This window comes from Acipenser ruthenus, chromosome 14 (genome assembly GCF_902713425.1).
Source record: "Acipenser ruthenus chromosome 14, fAciRut3.2 maternal haplotype, whole genome shotgun sequence".
Taxonomy (NCBI): domain Eukaryota; kingdom Metazoa; phylum Chordata; class Actinopteri; order Acipenseriformes; family Acipenseridae; genus Acipenser; species Acipenser ruthenus.
In genome coordinates this window covers 30,171,131-30,191,177 of record NC_081202.1, presented here as the reverse complement: position 1 = coordinate 30,191,177, position 20,047 = coordinate 30,171,131, and positions in this window count along the sequence as shown.

Sequence of the window (20,047 nt, the reverse complement as noted above, 5' to 3'; positions counted from 1 at the left end):
GCCGACCTTTGCACCATTAGCTGCATAGGTCTCAAATGTGCAGTTTTGAAATAAACACATTATAGCACACATGATTTCAAACATGAACTCTAGGTTAAAGAAATCTCTGTTTGCAAGCCATGCCTTCCAGGAAGTCTGCTCAGCTTACGCTTTACTTCATTGGCAATTTCACCCCAGATGTGTGTTAGCATGTTACTGGCTGAAAGCATGTCCATCAATAGGGGAAGCAGGAAAGAACCAGTAAAGAGGTGGGGACAACAGAGAGTAGTACCAGATACAGTATTATGTTTTAAAATGAAAACATGTTTGCTAAAACGTGTTTGTTTCAAAACTGCATATCTGAGACCTATATAATGAATGTATGTGCATGGTGGAGAAAATATATGGAACTATTTTGTTATCTGCAATTACTCAAATACTGCCAGCCAAAACCCACTAGTTTGTCTCAAGAAACCCTGAAACTTCACTTTTCCAGGAACTCCAGACTCCATCTTGGGATTTCAGTTAATAATTCTTCTAACATCTTTCACAGCGCTAAAAGGAAAACAAAGGCTTGTAATTGGAGTAATTGCTTATCTCCACCACTGAAAAGAGGAATAACAGAATCTCAGAGTATCATGTACGTTGTTGTAAAGAGGCCAGTTTTCTACAGTTCATCAGGTGGCTGACACACGTTAGCTGCTGGTTGAGTAATTTCAGTTACATTTTGTCAGACCCACATCTGGTTCAATTCCAGCCACTGCCACTTAAATATAATTGGAGGAGCTGGTGTTGAATTCCTGGAATCCGTACACACTACCAGATGTATTTTGGAAATGAGGACCATGATTTGTATCAGTCCCAACATTTGGTAAATTAAAGCCATACTTCCACCCCCTTTTAAAATCCATGTTCCTTCCTCTCATTAGCTTTCATCGTTCCCTTTATCATTGTCCAGATAAACTGTTCCCATCTTGTGAACACGGTGATTAAAAAGCATTCATCACAGAGCAATGAATGTCAGCAGGTGAAGGAGCCAGATTGTGCAAGTGGGCCTACATGGGATTCGATACACGTGGAGAAAATAAGAATGAGGCAATAGACGTTATAGAAGTTATTTTCTGCAAAAATCTAACCATGTGGTTTTCCCATTATAGGTGAAACAACCATAATATATATTTTTTATTTCACTTGTTGGAAAAATTCCCTCTTAGACCACTCTGCATTCCTATAGAGTTTATATTCCTAGACAGTCCAAAATAAAATATATTTGATCAGTACTAGGTGATGTGCATCAGATTCTAGGACTGTCCTTGCAGGGGGCGGCGCTCAATTGGCCGAGCGCCGCCCGGGGGTAGGGAGGGCTAGGTCGGCCAGGGTGTCCTCGGCTCACAGCACACCAGCGACCCCTGTAGTCTGGCCGGGAGCCTGCGGGCTTGCCTGTAAGCTGCTCGAGAACTGCGTTGTCCTCCGACGCTGTAGCTCTTGGGTGGCTGCATGGTGAGTCCGCAGTGTAAAAAAAAGCGATCAGCTGACGGCACACGCTTCGGAGGACAGCGTGTGTTCGTCTTCGCCCTCCTGAGTCAGCGCAGGGGTGGTAGCGGTGAGCTGAGCCTAAAAATAATTGGCCATTCCAAATTTGGAGAAAATAATAAAAAATAATTGGCAACGACTAAATTTTAAAAATAAAAATAAAAAAATCTTAATAAAAACAAAAAACTGCTGAATAGGGTGCAAAATCTTTTTTTTTTTTTTACATATATACAGTGCCTTGCGAAAGTATTCGGCCCCCTTGAACTTTGCGACCTTTTGCCACATTTCAGGCTTCAAACATAAAGATATGAAACTGTAATTTTTTGTGAAGAATCAACAACAAGTGGGACACAATCATGAAGTGGAACGAAATTTATTGGATATTTCAAACTTTTTTAACAAATAAAAAACTGAAAAATTGGGCGTGCAAAATTATTCAGCCCCCTTAAGTTAATACTTTGTAGCGCCACCTTTTGCTGCGATTACAGCTGTAAGTCGCTTGGGGTATGTCTCCATCAGTTTTGCACATCGAGAGACTGAAATTTTTGCCCATTCCTCCTTGCAAAACAGCTCGAGCTCAGTGAGGTTGGATGGAGAGCATTTGTGAACAGCAGTTTTCAGTTCTTTCCACAGATTCTCGATTGGATTCAGGTCTGGACTTTGACTTGGCCATTCTAACACCTGGATATGTTTATTTGTGAACCATTCCATTGTAGATTTTGCTTTATGTTTTGGATCATTGTCTTGTTGGAAGACAAATCTCCGTCCCAGTCTCAGGTCTTTTGCAGACTCCATCAGGTTTTCTTCCAGAATGGTCCTGTATTTGGCTCCATCCATCTTCCCATCAATTTTAATCATCTTCCCTGTCCCTGCTGAAGAAAAGCAGGCCCAAACCATGATGCTGCCACCACCATGTTTGACAGTGGGGATGGTGTGTTCAGGGTGATGAGCTGTGTTGCTTTTACGCCAAACATAACGTTTTGCATTGTTGCCAAAAAGTTCGATTTTGGTTTCATCTGACCAGAGCACCTTCTTCCACATGTTTGGTGTGTCTCCCAGGTGGCTTGTGGCAAACTGTAAACGACACTTTTTATGGATATCTTTAAGAAATGGCTTTCTTCTTGCCACTCTTCCATAAAGGCCAGATTTGTGCAGTATACGACTGATTGTTGCCCTATGGACAGAGTCTCCCACCTCAGCTGTAGATCTCTGCAGTTCATCCAGAGTGATCATGGGCCTCTTGGCTGCATCTCTGATCAGTCTTCTCCTTGTATGAGCTGAAAGTTTAGAGGGACGGCCAGGTCTTGGTAGATTTGCAGTGGTCTGATACTCCTTCCATTTCAATATTATCGCTTGCACAGTGCTCCTTGGGATGTTTAAAGCTTGGGAAATCTTTTTGTATCCAAATCCGGCTTTAAACTTCTCCACAACAGTATCTCGGACCTGCCTGGTGTGTTCCTTGTTCTTCATGATGCTCTCTGTGCTTTAAACGGACCTCTGAGACTATCACAGTGCAGGTGCATTTATACGGAGACTTGATTACACACAGGTGGATTCTATTTATCATCATTAGTCATTTAGGTCAACATTGGATCATTCAGAGATCCTCACTGAACTTCTGGAGAGAGTTTGCTGCACTGAAAGTAAAGGGGCTGAATAATTTTGCACGCCCAATTTTTCAGTTTTTTATTTGTTAAAAAAGTTTGAAATATCCAATAAATTTCGTTCCACTTCATGATTGTGTCCCACTTGTTGTTGATTCTTCACAAAAAATTACAGTTTCATATCTTTATGTTTGAAGCCTGAAATGTGGCAAAAGGTCGCAAAGTTCAAGGGGGCCGAATACTTTCGCAAGGCACTGTATATATATATACACACACACATACATGGCGGCTGGTCATTAAGGGCTGAAAGGACTAAGCCCCTCCAGGGACATATTATTCCAACGTGTTTACCTACAATGCTAATATTCATGGTTAGTTTCTCTTATCATCAATTAATTAAATTCAGTCCCTTGTTTAAATTTACAGCAAAGGTGCACCGTCTTGCGCTAGGACGTTGTTAACTTCCTTGACTTGCATTGTTATCAGACCGGAGAGAGCTACATTTCATTAGCCCTCGGCTTTTTTCGAGTTGCTATGTCAGGGCATGAAGTTAAAGTCATGAAAGGCAAGGCAATGTTGTCTTCAATTAAAAACAAACTTTCAGAATGAAAAAATACAAAGGGTAATTTGCCAAAAAATAAATATTCTATTTATTTAATATTTTACTAAAGTCTGTCACCCTGTTAACAAGAGCTAACTATAGCGCTTGTTTGTGTCCTGTAATTAAAGCTTTTTAAAAATCCTCTATGCCATGTGTTTCATAATTTAGGGTAAGCAAGTTCAACTGGATTTCATATAACATGTCTGCTGGTGAAGAGAACATTAAATCAATGCATTTTTAAATGCTAAAAATAGTAGTTTCAGAAATTTTCACAGAGAATTGGATATTATTATTACACAGCACTGGGTCTAATTCATGGAAATCATGGAATCCATGCTCACTGTGAAAAAATACAGCCTTAGTAATACAACAGCACAAATAAGTGATGTCAGTGAAGAGAAAGTTAAAGATAGATTTTCAAGCAAACTGGCTGAAGATTTACCCATGGCTGGAGTGTAATAACCAGGGGTCGGCACCATTTCGAGTGGTGACAGACATTAAAAAAAATAAAATAATAATAATGATAATATTGTCCACGGACAAACAAAACGGAAGTTATATACAATTACGTGTGTGTGTGTGTTAGATGTATTCACTGCCACGGACACTGATAACTCTTGCCACGGACATGCGTGTCCATGTATGGACAAGTTGCCAACCCCTGTTTTTTCATTTTGGCACGATTGTTTCACTCTAGTATTTCTCATTGAGCGTCAATCACACTGGAAGGGACAATCCGGTAAGTGAATCGATGATCTAGTAACTTTGCCTTGGGGTTGTGTAGGGGCGTTGACTGCAGTTGTACAATGCTTGCAAGTTACAACCTTGGGCTGTGCACATTCGTTCCATCAAATACAAACACATTTTATGGCTTGTTTCACCATCAGATTTGTGTAGGGTGTTAATGTTACATTATTTATGTATTTATTTTTTGTTGCCAAGCCATATGCCCTGCATCCCACAGTGAGCCACTAAAATATAAACTGATTTTTTTAAATATACAGTAGTTGTAATTTGGTCACCTGAAAGACCTGGTGCTCGTTTGTATATCATACAATGTCGTACTATATAGTGTTACTATATAATGTTGCTCACACAGATCGCAGGTGATAACTGATCGAGAGACCGATCATATTCAATATAGAAACGAGCCCCCGGTTGTTGTCATTGAGCTCAAATGAATTATATGTGACGGACTAGTTTTGCTGGAAACAGGGGCAGGGCTAGTGGTAGACAAACTTTGTTCCTGTTCCAGGAAGTCTGTTGCTTCGATATGCAGTTGTGGAATTTACAGTCCTTTTTTTTAAATGTATTTATTTTACTTAAAATTAGTTAAATATTCACCTATTTAGCAACCTCTTTTTGAAGATGTTAATTTGAATGGTTTCTTCAGCCGTCAGTTCTCGATTCTACGCTGACTAACCAACAGACAAGTTAGTAGATAATCAAACTCACCAGCGGCAATGTCCCGCCCTTCCAGTATGATTGACGCTCAGTGAGAAATACTACAGTGAAAAGATTGTGCCAAAATGGAAAAAATGAAATAAATAAATAAATAAATAAAATGTATTTCGATTTTTTTTTATTTATTTATATTTGTATTTATTTATTTTCGTTGTTTATTTATATAATTTATTATTTATTTTTAAGTTTGGTACAAATTATCCTCCATAAAAAAATGGCCTGAAAACCCTCTGCTGTTTTGATATTTTTTTGTGAAATGCCTGATCCAAACACAGTGGAATGAAAACTGTGTAAGTGGCTCTTAACATATGAAGGCACAAACAATTTCTGCAGTACTTGATGTAAGTTCACATTAATATTATTATTATTGTCGGGGGGACAAACTGTTGTGAACCCATTGCTTACCTGAACATTAGGTAAATCCTATAACACTTCGCTGCCGCTTTAGACAGCTCTTCTTCCTTCTTTCTTTTTAAATGTTTTAGATTTAGCATGGAGCTCACAGACAGAAAAATCACAAAGTGACACTGCCAGTGAACATGTGTGACTGAAAATTTCTGGAGGCACGTTCATATTGAGCTCAGTCTAACAGCATCCCTCCCTCTGTTTGCCCATCATTAACCAATGATACAGTACATCTTTCTTGTGGCAACAATAATACATTATGATGAGTCATTCTCTCGCAGGATGAGATTAGGCAGAATTTATATATGTTATTGTTAATAAATATAAACTTATGGTCTCATACTGTAGTATTTGTATTACGTTACTATGTCCGCCATTTTTGAAAACGTTCACTAACATACCGTTCAATAAGACCTAACTTCCGCCTCGTAGCCCCACAAAAAAGCGCTCTGCTTATTGAATGCAGCCCAGGTGTGCTGGTTTTGACGGACACCGGCGGCAATGATGGGCTGGCATATAGGAAACTTTTGCCGTAAGTTTTTTTTTTAATTTGAGAGGCATTGCGGCAAGTTTGGACACTGCAGCAATTGCCGTCGGTGACATCTCTTATTTCGCGCCCTGCCATGTGTTCATCACTTCATCAGTTGGAGCTCGCAGGGACTCCCTACAGTTGACGCGAAGCATGCTGGGAATAAAATTGGGCTAATCGCTGAGAGCCCAAGATTTATCAGAGTATTTACAGAAAATACCGATGTAACCCTTCAGACCGCCAGTTTCTCAGTTATTCAGTGAGTGACGAGGGTAAACACCTAGTAGAGTATAATGAATCATGTCGACAATTTGCTTCAGAAGTCTTTTTTTCTGTGTCAGTAGAAGAAAAGTTGGAGGTTAAAAGGCTGGGTGTACAACAGCTGCATGACATTAAATTACAAAAAATAAAACCAAAGCTTTTGTGTGTCGTGGTTTGACAGGAAGGATTGGCTGATGGTGGGTGTAGAAAAAAAAAAAACATTGTTTTGTTTGCCATGCATCTTGTTTGGAGGGGATACAGCTTGGACCAAAACCAGAATCAATGATTTAAAATACCTGTCAGAGAAAGTTAAAAAAAAAACACGAGTGCATTGCTTCTCATATCGGGAACTGTGTTAAACTGAAAATGACTGGAAATGTTAATATTGCTGCTCAGATTAATGAAGGTTACTGTACTTCCGTGCAAAGGCATAATGATCTTGTACAGAAGAAAAGGTGTATTCTTTCCTGGATAATTGACTGCACCAGGTTCTGTGAAAGATGAGTTGCCACTGAGAGGTCATGATGAGAGAGTCTTCTTTAAATCAGGAAGTGTTTCTGGATTTGGTAGCTGCAACTGTGTCTAAAAATACATTGAGGACCATACAGAAGGAACTTCTAGATTGTATGCTGGAAGTGTACAAGAAGAAAATTCAAACTGAACTTTCAAATGCAAGCTTCGTGTCAGTACAAGCTAACAAAACGACAGATGTGTCATGTACAACTCAACTAATGATTGTGCTGAGGTATATCACTGAGGGCTCTGTAGTTGAGAGGTTTCATGGTTTTTTAGAAGTTGGGGACCGAACAGCTTAAGGATTCAACTCTTCTGGAGTAAGAACTGGTGTCTTACAATCTAAAAATGAAACTACAATGATCCAAGACAGATTTAACACACTTGGTGTTAAGTCTGCCTCACAGAATTTAAAGAATCGGATGGTAGCCAACTAGCTTTTACAGTTACAGTTGTACAGCTGTAACTATGGAACTGAGTGACCAATTACCTGCAGAAAATCCCAAAGTACTAAGTAGACATGCCGATTTGGATCAAGAACAATTAAATGAACTGGAATATAGAAAAAAAATCGCTGTCACCCCAACTTTGTCACTTAAAATAATGTATTTTTAGCTGTTTGTAAACATTATTGAAAAACACAAAAAGACACTTCTGCACATTAGCCACCCTTCTCAGACACATACCTTGGAAAATTACTGAAATCCGAGACGTTGTTGTATTTATTTTTATTCCTCTCATCTATTCTGCTTAAACAGTGTCAGTGACAGGAAAAAAATAACTCACCTATGCCCCCTGGTGTATTTTTTCAATGGCAATGTCCACAATATCAAAAATACAGATGTACTTACTTTTGCATGTTTCAATAAAATTTATTGACTCAGCTTAACTTAGTCTGTAGTTCAAAGTTATAAATGGGACTACTTTATTGGCGTAAGGCTATTTAATAAAAAAACGAATCATTTCTTGCCTTTATGCTTTTTTTTCAAATCCACATTTTGACCTGGATTATAAATGCAATAAGGCCCTTCAGGGTGTTCGTATACATCGAATATGCTGACTTCTCGAGGGTTGGAGGCACACGACTTCGTCTCGTGCCTCACAACCCCCCGAGGCGTCTGTATATTCGACGTATACGGACACCCTGTCAGGCCTTATTGCATACATATAAACACACATACATTTTATAGTGTATACTACTGTATACTGATTAAAACCATAAAATCACAACTGTTATTAAATAGAAGCATTTAATGAACATTAGCTAACAATTAATATGACAAAGACCAAAATACACAATTTCTGGTAGTTTAATAAACAATTTAAAAGCACTTAAGCAATTTAAAATATTTATTCATGACAAAAGTAATAGCCCCTTTACATTGAAAGTGTGTAAAAATGTAATAGAACTGATTTAAAAATATATTATTGATTGAAAATCATTACACAGTAACTGAGATGCATTATAAAAGTCTATAGCCTGAAAGAGGCAATTATTTTAAACTGTTGAAGATGAACGTTTTGGCAACATAGCAGATAATGTTCAAGACAAAGGAGTTGGATTCACATTTGAGAAAAGCACTTGTGGCAAACTACAACAAAGGAAATGGCTAGGGTTAGTGTCAAAGAACTATGCAATCCCAAAATCCACAATCAGAGCAACAATCAAGTAGCACCACAAACCCAAATGAATCACTTGAAAGCGGTGGATGTCCAAAGAAAATTACAGGTACAGTAGGTAGGAGAAAAAAAACAAAAAAACAAGATTAACAGCCAAGGACTTAAAGAAAGATTTAGAAGCATCAGGCATAATAGTGCACAAAAGAACTGTACAAAGGTCATCAACCACTTTCCTACTGCCCTATAGTTTCGAGAATGCATGTATACTCCATCACAGCACGTTGACAAACCACTTTTAAATAAAACAAACCATCTATGAACAGGAATCAGAAGCATTCTTCAACATAATTTTCTGTTCCAATGAGACTAAAATATAACTTTTCCCCAGAATAATTTAAAAGTATTTTTTGCAAATTTTCCCAGAAGAAAGTCTCATGGTTTTTTTTTTGGTTTTTTTTATGGTTGCTACATTTTGCTAGCAGCCTACCTAACTGTCAGTAACCTGTAATGTCAATGAAGATGCGTTCACCTTCGAGTTCGATGGCCTGGTTTCTGTATTTGGCTGATGCCTTCAAACTTGTCTGGCAGAAAGTCGGCTGTACTAAATTTTTAATCTGCTCAGAGCTGGGCATGATGCAGTGTGGTGGTAACAATCTGGGTATGGCACAGTATGGTAGTGACAATCTAGGCATGGCACAGTGTGGTAGTGACAATCTGGGTATGGCACAGTATGGTGGTGACAATATGGGCATGTTTTGCAGAATTTTCAGCTGATGCACTTGGTCGGGGGGCTGCTTAGTACTCCACTCAGAGAGAAGAACATAATTACTGAAAATGTCACACTGAAGAATAAAGCTTCCAATTCCAATGTTGTTGTATATTTAAAAAATAAAATAAATATTAAAAAACACAATCCTGTGTTTCAAAACTGTGACTTTTTGTAAAAGTAAAACACTATATAATAATTTTGTTAAAAAAAAAAAAGTACAATTGAAGGCATCAGTACAAGTACATCTCAAGTTACTACAGGTAAGTGATGTTTTTTCCTGATTTACAAAAACAAAAAGTGGGACTACTCAAGTACAGTTGGTTTCACTGCCACATTGTTTTTTATCACAAGCTATATTAATAGATCTACATCACATTACTTCAATTATCAGAGATACCATTCCTGTTATGTCACCGTATACTGTGGTTATCGTGTGGTGCAGCTTGAAGTGTAAAACCAATACTTTTTTTCCAGCAGAGGGCGCCAGAGAGCTTTTAGGAATTTAAGGGGCTGTACACCGTTGTTCCTTAGCAAGAGGATTTCTGCTTTAGATTTGTTTCTCTCTCTCTCTCTCTCTCTCTCTCTCTCTCTCTCTCTCTCTCTCTCTCTCATATATATTAAGTTAACAAACAGCTTTTTGGTCAATGCAATACGGTATAGTGTAAGCCAGTATAGGACAGCGTGGTCCAGGAAAGGGAAGAAGGCTCCAAATAAGAGCAAATAACGGTTCTGGGAAATAAAGGTGTAGAAAGTTACTTAATAAAATCTCTGAAGTCTTCTCATTGGAAATCATCTCCAGTCCTTAAGAATGCCAAAAACTACTAGTTGGTGTCAGTGTGGGATTTGAATCCACGTATGTGAACAATTTAATGTGGCTAGTTACCAGATGAAGACCAAATTACATACGAGTGTGGCGATGCAGTGTAGCTGTATAACCTAGCAAGAAAGACCACTGGAAGGACAATAACTAGCAAGAACCTTGATGTGGTCTGCCAAGTCCAGTTCAAGAACCAAGCCAGAAGTGGTCCGAAGGGACTGGCTGTGGTAATACCATTGAGAGCGGTTCTTGATTTCCTGCGTCTTGAGGACAAAACCCGCCTTGGAACTATTAACCATCATTTTTAAATTGTGGTAATCACATTTTGATTCATCACATTTGATTTAATGTTAATTTTGTTTTGATTTTAAGCACATTTATTGTGTATTGGACATTACTTTTGTAGTTTAAGCAGATTCCACTGGCACTTTGATGCTCTCCCGTTTTCAGTGTAAATTGGAGTGGAGGTTGGACGCACAGCCAGCAGGAGCAGAGAAAGAATTGTGTTCGGCGGTGGGTTGGGAGAAAGATGAATGAAACAGCCGTCGACATTTAGAGCGAGTCTCCTGCTGTGCTTCCTGTCTCACTCTGTGTGCATTTTTTAACTCAATCAGATTTAGTATTTTTAAAAGGCATTGGAGATTTTGGAGGACTGCTTGAGATGGGGAGCTTTAAAGTATTGGTTTTATTGTTGTTTTTAGTAAGCCCCGTCTCTGCAATCGTATTGTAGCGTTTCGCAGGCAGACAGAAAAGAAAGAGACAACACGCTTGATTCAAATTCAATTACTTTAATTACTCAGAGACCACTGCTCTGTCTGCTTCACTGCAATCCTGGAACAGTCACCAGCTATCAGAACACATACACATAACTGCCGACACAGCGCCCTTTCATAATGTAGCTCCGCCCCTTTATTCTAATCAGGTACCGGAGCTTACACTCATCCCATTGGTCCTCAGCCGCACACAAGGACCAATGGGCACAGACAAACAGCAACCAATTACAGGGGAACACAGAAAGCACCACAAGCGCAGGCTACATTTACATAGACAGACTGTCGACCAGCAACTGTAGGATACAGAGGGGGAGAGGAACACAGTACAACGGGCATTACAGTATAGTACCGAAGACACAATTACATAGATGCACGGATCGCTACAATTTTGAGCAGCACTGCACTTTCTTATAATGAACTATTTATTGTTTTTATTTAATAGTGCAAAAACCATGCCGTGACTGTGTATTCTAGGCTTGGCCTATTTATTGAATATACCTGTATTCAAAAAAACGATGCTCATTGCCTCTCCCTCTGTCCCTCTCAGGCTGCACCTTATATACAGTCAGCAGGCGGGAAAGAGCGGACCTGGTTGTAACACAGACAGTGAACACCATATACACTATTAACAACACAAATACTGCCCCCCAGCAGTTCAATTCAGCACCTAAAAGTCCCACTCGGCAGTCCTGCCGGACCCGACGCTACAATATGCCCAGGGGCGGGGGAGTAGCCCGTCACACCAAATCAAAGCATACATTCATAACACCAGTAGGCAGTGTTGCCGTCAGCGTATTTCCTGCAGATCTGAGGTTCTTTTCTCCTCAGTAAACTTTATAAAGGTATAGTCCAGTCTGGTTATCAGTTATAAAATAATTTTTTTTTTTTAAAACGCCACTGAGTATAACCAATCACTCAGGCAGTATTTGCATATTCATGAGAGTAATGGCAGTTCGTGCCACTTACGATATGGTGAAGGTGCACAGTGTGAGTTTGCTTGCAAAGGATTTAGAGATATTAGCAGGGGTGAAAGTAAGCCGATACGGTAGTATGATGCCGACAAAGCATTGTGTTATTAAGGTTAAGGATGTAATATAGATGCATAGGTAAATGGATTTAAAATCAGTAATAACAAAAAGTAGGAATTATAACTTGAACAAATCAAAACGTTTTAATTTACTGTACATTTAAAAATAAAAACAAAATGCCGTGCTTCAGACTCTACTATCACGATATCACCACCTTCTATTTTTTATTTTGTCTTCTAATTTTTTACTCAAGAAGATTTGTATGTCAGTCCAGAATACTCTAGTACAGTGGTGGCCAATACACCAAGCACTGCGATCCATTTTGGTGCATCTCAACGGGCTCCGCGATCCACCAGTAAGCTATGACCAACAATTATTAGCGGGATTTAATATAATAGTGTCCAATACATAATAGAAATAATAAAACAAAACAACCACAACAGCAACAACAAAAACGTAACAAACGCTCTACGCTAACTTTTAATAATAATAATAATAATAATAATAATAATAATAATACAAAGTTTTGCTCAGATGTATGTTGAATGTCTACAGACCTTTTTTTTCCTTCCTTTCTTACATAACACTTGTGCAGTTCAATACTTTTGCATCAACAAAATTAAAATGGACAACTTTTTTTTTTTTTTTTTTACTGCCTGGTCGCATGTTCCTCAGAATGTGTTACTTACTTGCCTGTTTTAGGTAGCGGGATGGTCTGCCTCTCCGCACACTGCGTGCCATTTTGAAGCACTGTGTTTAAATATATTTTCATGTTTAAACTTCTGGCTCCCTGTAAAAATGCAGTCTTGCCTGCCATCAGTTACCCTGCATCCTGATAAAACGTGCAAAACATGGCTTTTTTTAATTTATTTATTTTATCATTGTCAAACTTAAGCCAGAGGAAATCTTTTAGCTACTGTTGGCTGAACTAGTATTTTACACAACTGTGAACACGCTGTAACTAACTCGAGTCGAAGTTCCCTGCTTGCTTTCATCTTCTGACATACCTGCATTGCTCATTTCTTGTAAAGACGCCGACAAATATGAATTTGTTATTTTCCTCTTGGTTTGACAAACTGTAGCCACCGCACTGATACATCAGTGAAATTGGCGGAGTATGGGATTTGTAGTTTTTAATGTGTGATAAACAATGGGCATGGACACCAATAAACTACATTCCCAGATTACATTACATTACATTACGATTGAGCTATGAGTTTAGATCAGTTTTTTTTCTTCTTTTGTTTTATACTTTTCAGCTGAAAAAATAAATCCCGTTTATTGTTAATAGTCAACCTTTAGGAATTTATAGTCGCATACGTGCGCCTAAATTAAAATGTAGGTTCGCACAAGCATTTTTGTTAGTTTAATATGCAGAAACTGTTGGGATATTTTCATCTATGCGACACACAACGCTCTGCCCATCACCCGAAAAACAAAAACTGTTGTATGCTTATATGCTAGTGCTTGTTCTGATTTGTCCCGAGATCCACCGAAAATCCTTTGCGATCCACCCGTTGGCCACCGCTGCTCTATGTGCAGTTAAAAAATAAATGTTCAGTAAACAAAAATCACAACTGTCCTCTATATCTGGAATGTATTTAGCTGAAAGACTGTTACTGGGGTAGGCCTAATACTTATGAACAATTTTGTATGATACTTCTTTAGTCTTGTTTGTTGATACATATTTATAAGGGATAGTCCACACCTTATTTATTCCATTTAACATTATATCGAGAAGACCACCGCGATATTGCTGCTGGTATTGCCTTTCTGTTACAAAGGTCTCTAATAAAACAGTTATTACACTTCTTATCTAAAACAGAAATCCCATTCACTATTACATTTTCATAATTGGCCAGGGATACACCCTCTGTCACAATATTTAAGTTGCCTTTTAATAAAGTCAAGATACCATAACCACCAATGATATTCTATTTAACAAAATACTCGACTCCGCCTTTAGTCCCGCCCGTCTCATTGCGCGCAAAGCATTGTGGTATTGTAGCGTTATTGTCAGGTTTATGACAATATGACAGTGTGGAATTCTCGGTCTCGAATTTTTATTGGAATAAACAGGGAATTCCTGTCAGGGGCCGGAATTCACGCCACTAAAACAACAAACCCTCTATTGCTATCTCTCTCGCTTTCTCTCAAGTCGCTGTCACTCTCTCTCACTCTCAGTCTCTCTCCCCTCTGTCACTCATGCACCACCTTATATAACCTCTCCTCATCTCCCGCCACTGTCCGGCTCAACCAATCGACCCATGGTCTGCAGTCCCCCTTTTCCCGCTGCTAACTAACGGCGTGACCCGTTCCCCTTACAATACACATAACATAAAAGATAGACAAGACAAATGGGACAGACAACAAGTCCTGCAACAATACATTTGTCCGGGTCGTTACACAACCCCCCCTTTAGTCCCTCGTCCTCGAGGGAGGGCAAAGTCTCGAAAACGGCCCGGAAGCCGACGATGTCGTTGCAGCCGTGGTCTCCTCACAGGCGTCGATCCCCCGTCAGCCACAGCAGATGGACTGACAGAGTCCAAGGGTGTGGAGCTCCCAGGCAAGGGGCTGTCAGGAACTGGGGTAGAAGGTGAGGGACTAGCAGAACAGGGTGAATCAGCAGGATGCAAGAGGGGACTGTTAGGGGTCGCTGTGTCAGTCTGTACTGGGTTCCGTCCCAGGTAGGGGGCCAGCCGGTCCCGGTGCAGGACCACTTTGCGCCCTCTAGGTGGAAGCTGCACCCGGTACACTACCTCCCCGATCCGCTCCAGGACCTGGCAGGGCTCGAGCCAGTGGCAGTCCAGCTTGGGGCAACGGCCTCTCTTTCTCTTGGGGTTGAAGATCCAAACAAGCTCCCCGGCGATGAAGTGGCAGCCCCGAGCCCTGAGGTCGTAGTTCTGCTTCTGCCTGACACCAGCAGCCTGCAATTGGTCCCTGGCAAAGTGGTGGGCTACCTCCAGCCGGTCCTGCAGCCTCCGGGCGTATTCAGGACCTGGGAGCACACTGGGGGTGTCTGAGGGGCGGCCGAAGATCATCTCCGCTGGCGTGTGGCGCTCATGACCCAGCATGAGCAGAGCTGGAGTGCAGGCAATGGAGTCCTGCACAGCTGAACGGCAGGCCAGCAACACAAGAGGCAGTTGGGTGTCCCAGTCTTTTTGGTGGCTTGCGGTGATCACAGCCAGCTGTACGGCCAGCGTGCGGTTGAAACGCTCAACCAATCCATCACTCTTCGGGTGGAGGGGGGTGGTCCGGGTCTTCTGGATCCCCAGGCGCCGACACATCTCCGCAAATACCCAGGACTCGAAGTTGCGCCCCTGTTCTGAATGGAGCTCCTGAGGGATCCCGAACCGGCTGAAGAACCCCTCCAGCAGTGCTTCAGCGACCGTCTCTGCCTCCTGGTCTGGCAGAGCGTACGCCTCCGACCACTTGGTGAAGTAGTCAAGGGCCACCAGGACGAACCGGTTCCCCTTCTCTGAGCGCAGAAAGGGGCCTAAGACATCCACGGCGACCCTCTCCATGGGTCCGCCGACCTGGTACTGCTGGAGGGGGGCGTGCGACCGGCCCGGGGGTCCTTTTCCAGCAGTGCAGGTGTCACAGCGCCGTCAGTGGTCCTCAACGTCCCGTCTGCACTGCCCCCAGTAGAAGGAATGTCGGAGCCGCTGGAGCGTCTTCGTGACCCCGAAGTGGCCGGTGCCTGGGGTCCCATGGTGGGCCTTGAGCACCTCCAGGCACTGCCGTTGGAGGATGCCATCCTTCAAACCCAGCCCTGTCCACTGCGACCAGAGCCCCCGGGTGACAGTAGAGTATCTTGCTACCTCTTCCCAGGGTGGTCTCCACTGGTCCTCCAGCCACTGCAGCACAGGACAGAGTCCTGGTACCTCCTCCACTCCGTCCTCTCCACTGGCACCAGCGTACTGCACTGCTCCGTACTTCCTGAGGACAGCTCGGCCTCCTTCTGTTCCCTCTGGTCGCAGTGTGCACAGCCCTCCTGGGCACAGGGTTGGCGGGACAGGGCGTCCGCATTAGCGTGCTTCTCCCCTGCCCGATGCTGGATAGAATAGTTAAACGCTTGTAGTTGTTCTGTCCAGCGGGCAACCTGTCCCTCCGACTCCCGGAAGATCAGGAGGGCTGCGTGGTCCGTCCGCACTGTGAAGGGGAGCCCACAGAGGTAGTGGCAGAAGTGGCGGACCGACTCGACCACTGCCAGCAGCTCCCGTCGCGTCACACAGTACCGGCGCTTGGTCTTGCTGAGCGACCGGCTGTAGTATGCAACTACCTGCTTACCGTCTGACCCAGGCTGCGACAGGACAGCTCCGATTCCCTCGTCGCTCGCGTCAGTGTCCAGCAAGAAGGTGGAGTGGGGCTCTGGGGGTGCCAACACAGGGGACTGACACAGGGCCATTTTCAGGCTGTCGAATGCCTCCCGATGTTCCTGGGTCCACTCAAAGGGCTCACCCTTACGCAGGAGGCAGTGTAAGGGAGCAGCGATGGTGGCGCAGCCCTGCACAAACCTCCTATAGTAGGACACAAGTCCAAGGAAGCCTCTCAGCTGGCGGAGGTTGATGGGGGTAGGCCAGTCTCTGACTGCTGCGACCTTGGAGGGCTCCGTACTGATACCGTCCTCTCCACTCGATGACCCAAGAAGGTAACCTCCTTGCGCAAGAACTGGCACTTTTCAGGGTGTAGCTTCAGTCCTGCCTCTGTGACTCGTCGGAGCACTTCTCGCAGGGAGGCCAGGGCCGCCTGGAAGGTCTTCCCATGGACCAGCAGGACGTCCAAGTACACCAGGCACTCTGTAGGGGGCATGCCGACCAGCACTTTTTCCATGAGTCGCTCGAACGTTGCGGGGGCATTGCAAAGTCCGAACGGCATCACGGTGAACTGCCAGAGCCCTCGGCCAGTGGAGAAGGCAGTCTTGGGTCGGGCAGCCGGGGACAGGGCCACCTGCCAGTAGCCACTCCTTAGGTCAAGGGAGGAGAACCACTTTGACCCGGCCACCAGGTCCAGGGACTCGTCGATGCGGGGGAGGGGGTAGGAGTCCTTCTCCGTGACATCATTCAGGCGTCTGTAGTCGACACAGAAGCGCCACTTGCCATCTTTCTTTAGAACCATGACCACCGGGGATGTCCAGGGACTGTATGAGGGCTCAATGATTCCAGCCTCCCGCATCTCCTTCAGTGCCTCCTCTGTAGCCTCCTGGCGGGCCAGTGGTTGGCGGCGGGGCCGCAGCTTGATGGGCCGGGCCTCCCCTGTGTCGATGGAATGTTGGACCATGTGTGTCCGGCCGACGTCTTCAGGGTTGGTAGCGAAGCTATGGCGGTAGGTCAGTAACAGCTCCCATAGCTGGGCCTGTTGCTCCGGGTCAAGCCCCTCACAATTCTGGCGCCAGACTGCGGTCACTGTGGCAACAGTGGGGTCCTCCATAGTACCTGGGGGGGGAGCAGACGAAGTTGGGGCTGACGCAGTCGTCTTTGCTACTGATGGGAGCTTGGAAAAGGAGGGTCTCCGTCCCTGGTGGCTGGGGGCCCAGGAAAGGGCTGAGGTCCCCTGGGCTGGCATGGAGGGCTGCGGGAGTGGAAGTCCTCTCAGGCGCTGGGCCCGTTGGAATGCTGCGTTGCCCCTAGGGGCAGGGGTAGGCGATGGGGTCAGTACGCGCTGGCGTGGTGGGGTCCGGGAGAGGGCTGAGGTCCCTCGGCCCAGCGTGGAGTGGCTGGCTCATTAGCTCCCCTATCTTAGCAGTCTGGCCCTGACGAGTAAAGGGGTCCCGGTCACGGCCCAGCTGCCCCGGCGGGAAGGCTCGCCCCTCCGGATAGGCCAAGGCCAGGGCCGGGCCCCCTTGTAAGTGCAATGTCCTGGTTCGGAGGTCCAGTTGCCCGCCTGTGTAGCGCAGGAAGTCCAGACCCAGTATGCAGGGGTCCTGGACAGCTGCTACCCAGACAGGGTGGTGTACTGTCCGTCCAGCCACTTCTATGGCCAGGTTGCCCCTCCCTTTCCTAGGCGTCAGTTCCCCAGTGACTGTGCGGAGTTGGACAGTTGTGGGTTCCAGCCGGACCCCCTCTGGGAGCACATCAGGGCGGACCAGGGTCACCATGGAGCCGGTGTCCACCAGGGCAGTACAGGGGACCCCCTCAACCTGGACAGGAACATGACAGAAGTCCCCTGCAGTGGTTCGCCCAACTACCACAGCTGGTCTGTGTGGATTGCTGTCAGTGGCTTCAGGAGAGTGGGGGGGCACCCTCTCCCCGCTTGACGGTCAGGCCCCAGCTGTGTGTGGTGCAGGTGGACGGTTGTAAGTATGGGAGACAGGATGGGGGGCCCACGTTGTCCCACTTACGCGGGCCCCTTGGTGTTTCCCGACGATGAGTGGGTGGGTGGGGCTGCAGCAGAGGGGCATCGTCGCTGTAGGTGCTCAGGTTTGCCACAGTTCCAGCACAGGCGCGTGTGGGGACCCTGTGTGGATATGGTTCGGATCAGGGCGGCCAGGTCAGAGATCCAGGGAGGAGCAGCGTGGCTGTCTGCAGTCTCCTCCTCTTCTGCTTGGGCTTGGCATGCAGTGGGCCTGGGGCGGTCGGTCCATTCTCTCCCCTCTCGCTGGTTTCCCCCAGAGGCCCAGTCACGCTCACCCTCCTCGAGCACAGCCTCGACACATTCTGCGTGGGCCAAGGCGAGCTCTAAGGAGATTGTGGCAGCGAGCCGGACCTGCTGACGCAGGGCATTAGGGGTCAGGCCACGGACAAAGGCCTCCATGGCCAAGTCCCCTTGCGTGGCTGGCGGGTAGTCGGGGTACCCCCGCCGGGCCAAGTACAGGACATCTGCTGCCAGCACACCCAACTTCTCTCCGGGGCCTCTGATCTGTGTGGCCAGGCGTTGGCGCAAGCCGACAGCAGGCTCTACTCTCCCAAAGCGGCGGTCCAGGGCCGTGGCGATAACATCATAGCTGTCCAGCTCGTCTGGGCCCAGGTCTAGCAGCACCTGCAGCGCTTTCCCATCCAGGGCTGCCGCTAGCTGGCCAGCTTTCTCTGTCGGGCTCCAGGCATTGTTGAGCGCAGCCATCTTGAATTTGGCCTGGTACGCCTCCCATGGCGATGTCCCGTCATAGCGGCCTGCTTTTACCGTACTTCGGCCTGCCACCTGCATCATGCCACTCACACTTGCTCTACTTCCACTCCCTTGGTCGGCACGGGGCCCATCTCGGGGCCTAGCTATCTGGATCCCCACAAAACAGTGACTTAATTGTGCCAACACACTTTCGTAGCTCTCACCGTGAGCTACATCAGGAGGTATGGTAAGGCATCACCGGTCAGGCTGGTGATAATGCCTACAGTTTTTTCCTTATCAGTCCATCCTTCTAATTTTGCCATTAATTCAAACTGTATTAAGAACATTCGCCAGTCGGCCTTACCATCATAGGTGGGTTTGTTGATGCAGGCCCCTTTGTTTTGATCCAGCAGCTCTGATGTCGCTCCCCCGCACCGTGATGACGTCACTTCCTGGACCATTTTTTTCTCCATGGGCGCTCAATGCCCTGTGCTCTGCCCCACTTCCGCCCCACTGTGACGTTGCCTCCTGTTTGACGCGTCGTGATGCTTCCGCATTCGCTATCGACGCTGATGACACACTGATCCCCTGCGCGTGTGGCAGATCTCCTGGCCGCAGCCTCCGCCATCTTGGCCCTTCGTTCTGTTTCGCCCTGCAGGCTCCCGCCTTGTATTCGCTCCCCGCTGTTCCTGGTCCTACTGGCGCTTGTCTTTTGCACCCCTCTGACACTCAGCTCTGCTACAAGGTCCTCCAGCCTGCTCCTCCCAGTGGCGGTGAAACTGCTATCTCCGCCAGTTCCCGCTTAATTTTCCGAGGCAAGTGCGCCATAATCCCGCTTCTGTACACCAGTGTAGCGTTTTTGTCAGGTTTATGAAGCAGGACTCACGGAGACTGTGTGGAATTCTCGGTCTCGAATTTTTATTGGAATAAACAGGGAATTCCTGTCAGGGGCCGGAATTCACGCCACTAAAACAACAAACCCTTATTTATCCTCTATTGCTATCTCTCGCTTTCTCTCAAGTCGCTGTTACTCTCTGTCACTCATGCACCACCTTATATAACCTCTCCTCATCTCCCGCCGCTGTCCGGCTCAACCAATCGACCCAT